The sequence below is a fragment of the Balaenoptera musculus genome, chromosome 6 (genome assembly GCF_009873245.2).
Source record: "Balaenoptera musculus isolate JJ_BM4_2016_0621 chromosome 6, mBalMus1.pri.v3, whole genome shotgun sequence".
Lineage (NCBI taxonomy): Eukaryota > Metazoa > Chordata > Mammalia > Artiodactyla > Balaenopteridae > Balaenoptera > Balaenoptera musculus.
Window position 1 is genome coordinate 113,847,634 of NC_045790.1, and position 9,213 is coordinate 113,856,846.

The window sequence follows — 9,213 nt, forward strand, 5'->3', positions numbered from 1 at the left end:
GGATGCGGGGGAAGCAAAGTCCCAGTCTGGCCCCGCCTGGCCGGATGTGGATCTCTGTGCCCTGGAGCCCTAGTCATCTTGGGCCAGGTGCCCTGGAGCATAAGGCCTTGACTACCAAAGGTAACAAAATCAGTTCCGGATGAAGAAGGGCATCTGCATCCACCTGGCTGCCTGGGCCAGAAACAGAGCCCATTATGTAGACCCCTCCCTCACCTCTCAGACAGCTCTTATAGCCATCCTCTTCCCTCCCTCCATCCCTACCCCAGTCCCACCTCCCAGCTGGCCTCTTCCAAACCTCTCCAAAGCACTGTCAGAAGAACTTATAAAACCCCAGGTCTAATCTGTCACTCCCCAGTTTACAACTCAGAGCCGGCTTCCCATTGCCCTCGGGTCCAAACCCAGTCTCTGCTGGCGGGGTTTACCAGACTGGCCTCCCCCTGTAGCCTAGTGCCACCCCCAAACTGTGCACCCCGGATCCCAGCCCCAAATCGGAAGTACTTCCTGACCCTGGAACTCAACTCAAACCAGGCTCCCAGGTAAATTGGTCTTGCCTTCCTCCCCCACTCCACCCCCAGGAGATAGAGCCTTCCAGTTAAAATGAGAAAATCTTCTAAATCTGTTGAGTGTTTTTGCGGTCATAGCTAAAATCCTGAAACCAAATAACATAGCAAGTAAAGCAATTTAACAAAAGCAGGTGATTTGTTTATTGTCTTAAGTTTTAAATCCTTTTATAACCCTCCCCAAATGCGGTCAGGCTCAGAAAAATCGCAAGTGGAAATGGAAGGGAGAATAAAAACTAGAGAAGGAGAAAACATTTTGGAGATTTGTTTTTTTAGAACATTTATAACTGTGCTTTGGCCAGTGGGAGCTAATTGGCAAATGAACCTGTTTCCGTGAACGATTTTTATAAATACAACATATCTCCAGGCTGTCCCATCAACCAGACAACCCGATCATGTCTGGGCACTCTCCCGACTCACCCAGTTCCCTCCACCAGGCTCTCCTGCTCCTCAGGGCACCCTTCCCACCGACAGCCAACGTCCATCTACTTGGGCTTCCTCCCCCGAGCCCCAAACCTGGTGAGTCTTCCTGGCTACATTTTCACGGCTCCCACCTCCTCCCCAGCAGAAACACTCTTCTTTCATCGTAATTCCTTGTTCAGTGTCTCCTGGCTGAGCTGCATCGGGGTCCTCATCACAGCACTCTGGGCAGGTGGCCCAGGATGAGAGGAGTAGCACCTGCGTGCTTTATTCTTTAGTGAGTTTGTTACATATGTTACCTGCCTGCACCTGCACCTGCACAGCAAGCCTGTGAAGTAAGTGCCTTTTTTCCTTTTCACAATGAGGAAACTGAGGTTGAGAATAAGAGAGGTTGAGAAGCTTCCCGAGGACCCATAGGCAGTAGCCACAACCATGGAATTCAGGGCTGGCAAGGCAGAGGCTGCATTTGCAACCACCAGACTACACGATACACACTCAGTGGTGCTTATCGGATGGACGGGTGGATGGATGGATGGTGGGTGGATGGATACATGGACGGATGGATAGATGCCTGCATGGTGGATGGTGGGTGGGTGGATGGACGGAGGTATGAACAGCAAAGGAGCAACCTGTGTCAACGGGAGCAGTCAGCAAGGGTCTATGGAAGTGGCAGAGCTGAAATGGAGAACATCACCTTCTTATAGGACTTGAAGCTTTTGAAAAACCATATTTTGTCACCTAGTGACAAATACTTCATCAGGGACAGAACTCGATCAGGGCTTGCCGGGAGGTGACAGAGGAACAGATGATGCGGCAGACGTGGCAGGAAGGCTGTGACGCTCCCCACAGCGGGCAGGACGCTGGGTGGGCAACACTGGCCCTTTAATGGCCAGGCCCACAGAGCTTTGGATTCCATGGCAGTTGACGAGGGAGGGTCATGGAAGACGCCCAGGACCCAGGGCCTCCAGGCACTGCTCACCAGATTTCCTGACTGGACGGGCCACCTCTGCTGGGCCACATTTCAGGGAGCTGCTGACGCTGCCCGGAGACCCCAAGGCTCCTGCCAGCCAAGGTCAGTGGGGTTTTGTGTTAAAACTCCTTTTCCCCTGGTAACTACGCCAGGGCAGCTGGTTTGGGAGACTCTGTCCCCCTTTTCCCTCCCTGATCTCTGCTCTCCCTTTCCCCACACCTCCCCGCAGTCCATCAGGACAGGCAGTTGCCCCTCGACCCCTGGGGCCCAGCGGCCCTCAGCTCTCAACCCTGGTGCCCCGAAAGCCACTTCTAGTCCTAACTGCCACCCTCCTTCTCTTCCTCCCCTGGCCTCACTTTCCTGGGTACAGAAAGAGCAGATTAGACAGCAAGAATACCAGCTTTTGACATTGACAAGATTTCTCCTGATGTCAGCTTCCCTCCTTCCATGGCCTTTGCCCAGTGTGGCCCCCAGCCCCACGTATCCTTCCTTGTGTCCCTTCCCCCTCCCACTGGCTAGGAAGCACCCCTGCATGGCCTCCCCTCCTGGTGCCACCCTCCCTGAGGTCAGCCCTGTAGGTTGCTCTCCCCAGGGAGACTGACCATCCAGTTTGCCTGGCACTGTCCTGTTTCAGAACTGAAAGCTCTCAACCCCGGCAGCCCCTCCGTCTCAGGGAAGCGGGGACAGTCACCTGAAGCCACCTCCACTTCCATCACTCCTGTGGGCCCATAGGAGCAGGGGTGGCCCGTCTGGGCTGAGATGCCTGCTGGGAGGGGACACAGTAGGGGATAGACCCTCCAGATGAATGGATCCTGGAATGTTCGATTTCACTTCCAGTTGGATTTAAACCTACCCTCACTTGTTGGAAAGTCCCCACCACGAAACCCCTCTGCCGCGAGCCTCCGCCTGGCTCCAGGCCCGGGTGCCTCCGGGTGGGCCCTCTCCAGGTGGAGCTGGGCGCTGCGGGCACCGGTCTGGCCCGGAGCCAGGCTGGGCGGAGCGCCCGGCAGGAATCCGCGGAACGCGGCTCCCACTTCCAAAGCCAGGCCCCGCCTGTTCCGGTCTGCAAAGGGCCTGCAAGTGCCCCTCCCCGCCTCGGCCCGGGTGAACTCCCCCTGCTTAGAGAGGGTCCCAGCAGCGAGAAAAGAAACAGCTCCTGTGACAGGCAAGATGGAAATCAGAGGCCCCAAAAGCCAGGGGATCTTTTTCAAAGGCTTTAGAGTTTTTTTCCGGTTTGGCGGGGGGAGGGGGAGGGGAGCCGGTGTGGATTGTGCAGCAGCGGCTTATGGGGCCCTTTTTAAGGGATGTGAATCTGGCTGCTGGTCTCCCACAGGTGTTTCCCGGTCCTGTCAAACTATTTCCATTTGTCCCTGTTATAAAACCCACTGCAGCTGCCCTTCCTGAGCCCCTAATGTGTGCCTTTCTGAGTCCTCCTGGCCTGAGGGAGGATTATAAACACGGTCTCCTTAAACCCCAAACGTGGCGGTGAGCTATTCTGAGGTTCACAGATAAGGAAAGTGGAGGCGCAGAGGGTCCCAAGGCCAGAGCGAACGGCAGAGCTGGGGCTTGACCCCGCCCTCGGCCTTGAGTCTCCCGCGCGTGCCACCAGCCGCCCGCCGTCTTCCATGCGCAGATACGGTTTCCACGTAACTGTAATCACAGCCACCCCGCGGTCACCCCTCCTGCTCAGCGCCTGTCGCGGCCTTTTCCCACGTCGCCCCGCGCAGCGCTCTCCATCCCCTTCCCACGGCCGCGGTGAGCCCCGCGCTGCACGCTTGGGCCGTTGCCAGGGTTTCACGTCTGCGAATTGTTGCTGTGGGATAAGATCCAGGAGCCCGACTGGGTCGCAAGTTGGGAACATTCTCGACGGGACACGTAACCCAGGGAAAGGGTGACCTTCGTGTAGGCGAGCGAGCATGCCAACCCGGGTGCGCCCCTCGCCCGGGTGCTGGAGGGCACCCCAGGGCCGCGGAAGGGCGCGCGGGAGCCGCGCAGACCCAGCGCCCGCCTTTCTGGGTTTCCCACGGCTCGCTGAGAATTCCCTGACGAGGAGCAACCAGCCTAAAATAGAAAAGCTGACACAGGGGAAACGCCAGGGGCCGAAGTCTGTGCCCAGGCGCTCTGGCTGCAGCTGCCGGCACGCTCCCTCCAGCCCTGGCTCCCCCGAGGAGCCTCGGTGCCCCCTCCATCTGCGTCCCCACTTGCCTCCATCCTCGGGGCCTTTAAATCCCCCTGCCAACAGCTAAGGGCCTCGCATTTGCAGGCACCGTGGGCAAGGCTTCTCCAAGGCTGGCCAGCAGCCAGGGCTTCCTCGCAGCTGTCTTCCTGTGTGAGCCTGACCTTGGGGGATGGAACTGGCGGCAGGGAGGGCCACCCCACTCCACCCACACCCGTTGCCAGAGCTTCCAGCTCCCAGCTCCCAGCAAATGGGACAGGCGTTCCCCACTGTGGGCCCGCTTTGGGAAGTTGGAGCAAACTCGAAATTGGGGCCGACTGGCGCAGTCTGGGGCAGAGGAAGTGGGGCGTGGAAGTCCTGGCTAGTTCTAATCCCAGACATGAATTCATGTTAAAGCTGTCCGGGGACCAAAGAGGAGGGACTACAACGGTAGGAATGCCATTTAAATAATAGAGACAGTAGTCTCTAAAACCCCAATGAAAGATGGACCTCAGTGCCCTTTAGAACACACAGACCCTGCGGCGGTTCCCTTCGGGGAATTGGAAACAGCTGCAGAAGGCCGCAGGCTGCCCAAGGAAGTTCACGGCAACAATTTTTTTTCTTTCTTTTTTTTTTTTTTTTTTGGGCGCGCCACAAGGCCTGTGGGATCTTAGTTCCCCGACCAGGGAGCAAACCCGGGCCCCGGCAGTGCAAGCACGGAGTCCTAACCACTGGACCACCAGGGAAGTCCCACAGCAACATTATTTATAAGGATGAAATAATCGGAGACAACGTAAATGTCCATCCCTAGGGGAAGAGGTGAATCCGTCATGGTACATTGGATACTGGAACGTTCTGCAGCCTCCAGGAGAATGAGGTAGCTGGGGGCATCGTGAGTGGAGGGACGGCCGCCATGGCACATGGAGAAAGAGAATGTGCACAGGACAATACAATTGTTGTAAAACAAAGCTGTGTGTAGGGAGAAAGTGAGAATCTGCGGGCACAGCCTCTGGAGGATTCATCCCTGTCACAGGTGCCTGGGGGAGGGGACTAGGAAGGATGGGAGGGGGCACCCTTCAGTTTTCCTTTTACACCCCCCAGAGAGTCTTCCAATCGGATGTTCTTTGTGATTAAAGGGAGTAATAATGGGTCTCCTGTTTCCTTCATTTCCACAATAGGAGAATGACATACGATTTAAGTAGGCCATTACAAACACTTCTCCCTCCATCCAGCCCATTCCCCAGCCCCCTCTCACCCACCAGCACCCCCGGGATGGGCCCACATACCCCGTGCTGCCGGGAGCCAGGGATGTGAAGCTGGCCCCACAGGGCCGCTGCCCGGGGGAGCTCTCTGTCTAAAGGGAGCCAGACCCACAAGCCAGTGGTCCCAGAACGTGGTGCCAGGTTCTAGAATAGGCTTCTAGCGGGTTGGTGGAAAGTCAAGGAGGCCTTCCCAGATGGTGTTTGACCAGAGGCACCCGAAGCGCAGGGGCTGGCCCACAATCAGGATGCAGGCCGGTGGGGGAGGGCGGTCGGGGAGGGGAGAACGGGCCACATAAACAAAGGCCAGTGGCGTGGAGGAGCGAAGGCGTGAGGCTGGAGCAGCGGGCAGGACCCAGCCAGCAGGCTGCAGAGAGCGGGGCTTCAGGATGCAGACGGTGGGACAGGAAAAGCTCAGCTCGAGGATGGGGCCTGGCAGGGAGGCGAGCCTGCAGCTCCCCACACCCGGGGATTGCCCCAAGCTTGCAGAGGGTCCAGAAGACACAAGGATGGAAGAAACCAACCCTCCTGGGGCAGCAGTAGGAACGGGGCTGAGAGCAGGGCCCTGGGCTCAGACCGTGGCACCCAGAGACTGGCTGGGTCACCCAGAGCGGCCTGGACACTCATTCCATGGGTTCTGCTTCCTCCCCTGAAAATGAGGGTGATGTGAGGGCGGACTTGCCTTGCAGGGCTGCTGCCAGAGCAAAGCCATCGTGAGCCCGAGGCGTTCGGCCCAGCTCTCAGCTGCGCAGGAAGCCCGACCCTCGTTAGGAAATGCGGGGAGAAGGAGGTGGGCCTGGGCCTGGATGGCGCAGCCTGCAGTGAGTCCGAGGCAAGGAGACCAACGTGGCTGGGTTTCAGTCTAAGAGGGGCTAGGGTTGCTGTCTGCGGCCCTCGGGGCCCTGAATGCGGAGCCCCCCCAGTGCCCCAGGCTACCTCTGGTGGGTGCAAGGGCAGCAGGGGAAGCCCCTCTGAGAGCTGCCTGCCGCAGGTGGCAAGGCTGCAGGGGGCCTTGGCTTCTGGGTGCCTCACGGGGTGTAGAGCCTCTCAGACCTGGGGCCCCCCGTGGGCCTGGCGGGAGCCCAGGTGACTGCAGCTCCAGCTGGCCCCCTGCAGCATCCTGGCCACGCTCGGAGGAACACTGTTCTGGGGCCAGCCCCGACGTACCCGTGCCTCGGGCGAGTCCACCCCCGCCATCTCTCCCTGTGGCTTAGACCTCGGTCAGGCCTGCCGTCCCCCCTGCTTTCCCAGCCTCTGCTCCCTCTGACGCTGCCCCACGCCCCCCCGCGGCCCTCGCCCCCAACCCCGACCCCATTCAGCCTCAGCTTGTCCTTCTAAGGGCCTCAGTCTCTCCTGATCCCGTTCCCAATGGCAAGCCTGGGGGAGGCCACTTTTGGCTAGTACCCCATCTTCAGCTACGCTCTCGGGGGTGGGGAGTGTCCTGGCCCAGGGCTGCTCCTTTGGCAGGGCCTGTGCTGGCCGACGGGAGCTTCGAAGCGGCCGTGGTGTGACCAGCTGCCTCGGCCTGCCTGGCACGGTGTCCAGACAGCTCCAGCCATCCTGCGGTGCTCGCCCAGCCAGCCGGCCCAGGTGATCCGCTTTGGCTCTCGGCCTCTGCCCCCTCCCACTGGGTGGTCTGTCCAGTGCCAGAGTACAGGTTTATCCCCGAGGAAGCCATGGGCATCTTCTCAGTCTCCCCGAAGGCTCCGTGAAGCAGGCCTGCTGCCCTCACAGCCTGAACACGGACTTGACTTTTACAAGGCTCTCAACTGCGTAGTCGCTACCAGCATGAGTTCTGCAGTCAGACACACCCAGGCCCCTCCCTACACCTCAGTTTCCTCATCTGTAAAATGGGGATGGTGAGCCCAACCGGTGGGGTGTGTGAAAGATTCTTATGTAATAACGTGGAATGCGGTGCAGGGTCTAGAACCCAGTGAGCACTCAGAAGGTCCAGTTGTTTACAAGTCTTTTACTTCTTTTCAAATTGATATATTATAAAATTGAAATGGGAGGGGTGCTCTCCAGTTCTATGAGTTTTACACACATGTATATTTGTGCCACCACCACCATAATCAGGACTGTCGAATACCAAACCCTCAAATTCCTCCTGCTGCCCTTTGTAGTCAAATCCCCCCCATCCCTAACCCCTGGCCATCACAGATGTGTCCTACATCCTACAGAATGACATACAAACGGAATTAGACAGTAGGTAACCTTTGAGGCTGGCTTCCTTCACTCAGCATACTGCCTCTGAGAGTCATGCATGCTGTTGCTGTATCAAGTCTGTTCTTCTTCATTGCTGAGTAATATTCCATTGCATGGATGGACTGCTGTTTGTTTAACCATTTACTCACTGAAGGACAATTGGGTTGTTTCCAGTTTGGGGTCATCATGAATAGAGCTGCTGTAAGCATTCATGCAGAGGTTTTTTGTTTTTTGTTTTATTTATTTATTTTTGGCTGCTTTGGTTCTTTGCTGCTGTGCACGGCTTTCTCTAGTTGCGGCGAGTGGGGGCTACTCTTCATTGCGGTGTGCGGGCTTCTCATTGCAGTGGCTTCTCTTGTTGCGGAACACAGGCTCTAGGCACGCGGGCTTCAGTAGTTGTGGCACGCAGGCTCAGTAGTTGTGGCTCACAGGCTCTAGAGCGCAGGCTCAGTAGTTGTGACGCATGGGCTTAGTTGCTCTGCAGTATGTGGGATCTTCCCGGACCAGGGCTCGAACCCGGGTCCCCTGCATTGGCAGATGGATTCTTAACCACTGCGCCACCAGGGAAGCCCCATGCAGAGGTTTTGGCGTGAACACAAATTTTCATTTCTCTTGAGTCAATACACAGGAGTGGGATTGCTGGATCTTTTGGGGAGGTATGTGTTTAACTTTTAAGAAACGGCAAAGCTGTTTTCCAGAGTAACTGGACCATTTTACATTCCCACCAGCAGTGTGTAAGAGCTCTCGTTGTTCAGCGGCCTCACCAGAACTTGGTATGATCAGGTTTTTCCCCATTCTAATAGATGTGTAGTGAATTCTCACTACGGGCTTTTTGCCAACAGTTTTTTATTGCGGTAAAATACACAGAACATAAAATTTACCATTTTAACCATTTTTAAGTATACAGTTGACCCTTGAACAACTCGGGGGTTAGGGGTGCCAACCATCCACGTAGCTGAAAATCCACCTGGAACTTTTAATAAGCCCTCCTTGTACATGGTTCCTCCGTATACACAGTTCCTTTGTATCTGTAATTCTGCATCTGCGGATTCAGCTGACTGTGGATCCAGCAGTATTTACTGTTGAAAAAAATCCACATATAAGTGGAGCCACATGGTTCAAACCCATGTTGTTCAAGGGTCAACTGTATAGGTCAGTGGCATTAAGTACCTTCAGCACATTGTTGCAACTATCACCACTATCCATTTCCAGAACTTTCTCATCATCCTAAACATCCTCAGCATAAACTCTGTACCCATTAAATATAAACCTCCTATTCCCACCTCCCCCAACCCAGCCCCTGAGACTCTCTATTCTACTTTCTGTCTCTCTGAATTTGCCCATTTTAGGTACTTCATACCAGTGGAATCATGAATTCTTTTTCCTTTTGAGTCTGGATTATTAGCATAATGTCTTCAAAGTTCATCCATAGTAGCATGTGTCAGTACTTCATTCCTTTTTATGGATGAATAAATTCCATCATATGTCTATACCACATTTTTTAATCCATTCATCTATTGACAGACGGTTTGTTTCTATCTTTTGGCTATTGTTGTGCTTATTTTTCACCTCCATATCTTCTTTGGTGAAGTATTTAAATTATTCCGTTTAAATATTTTGCTAATTAAAAATTTTAAAAAATTT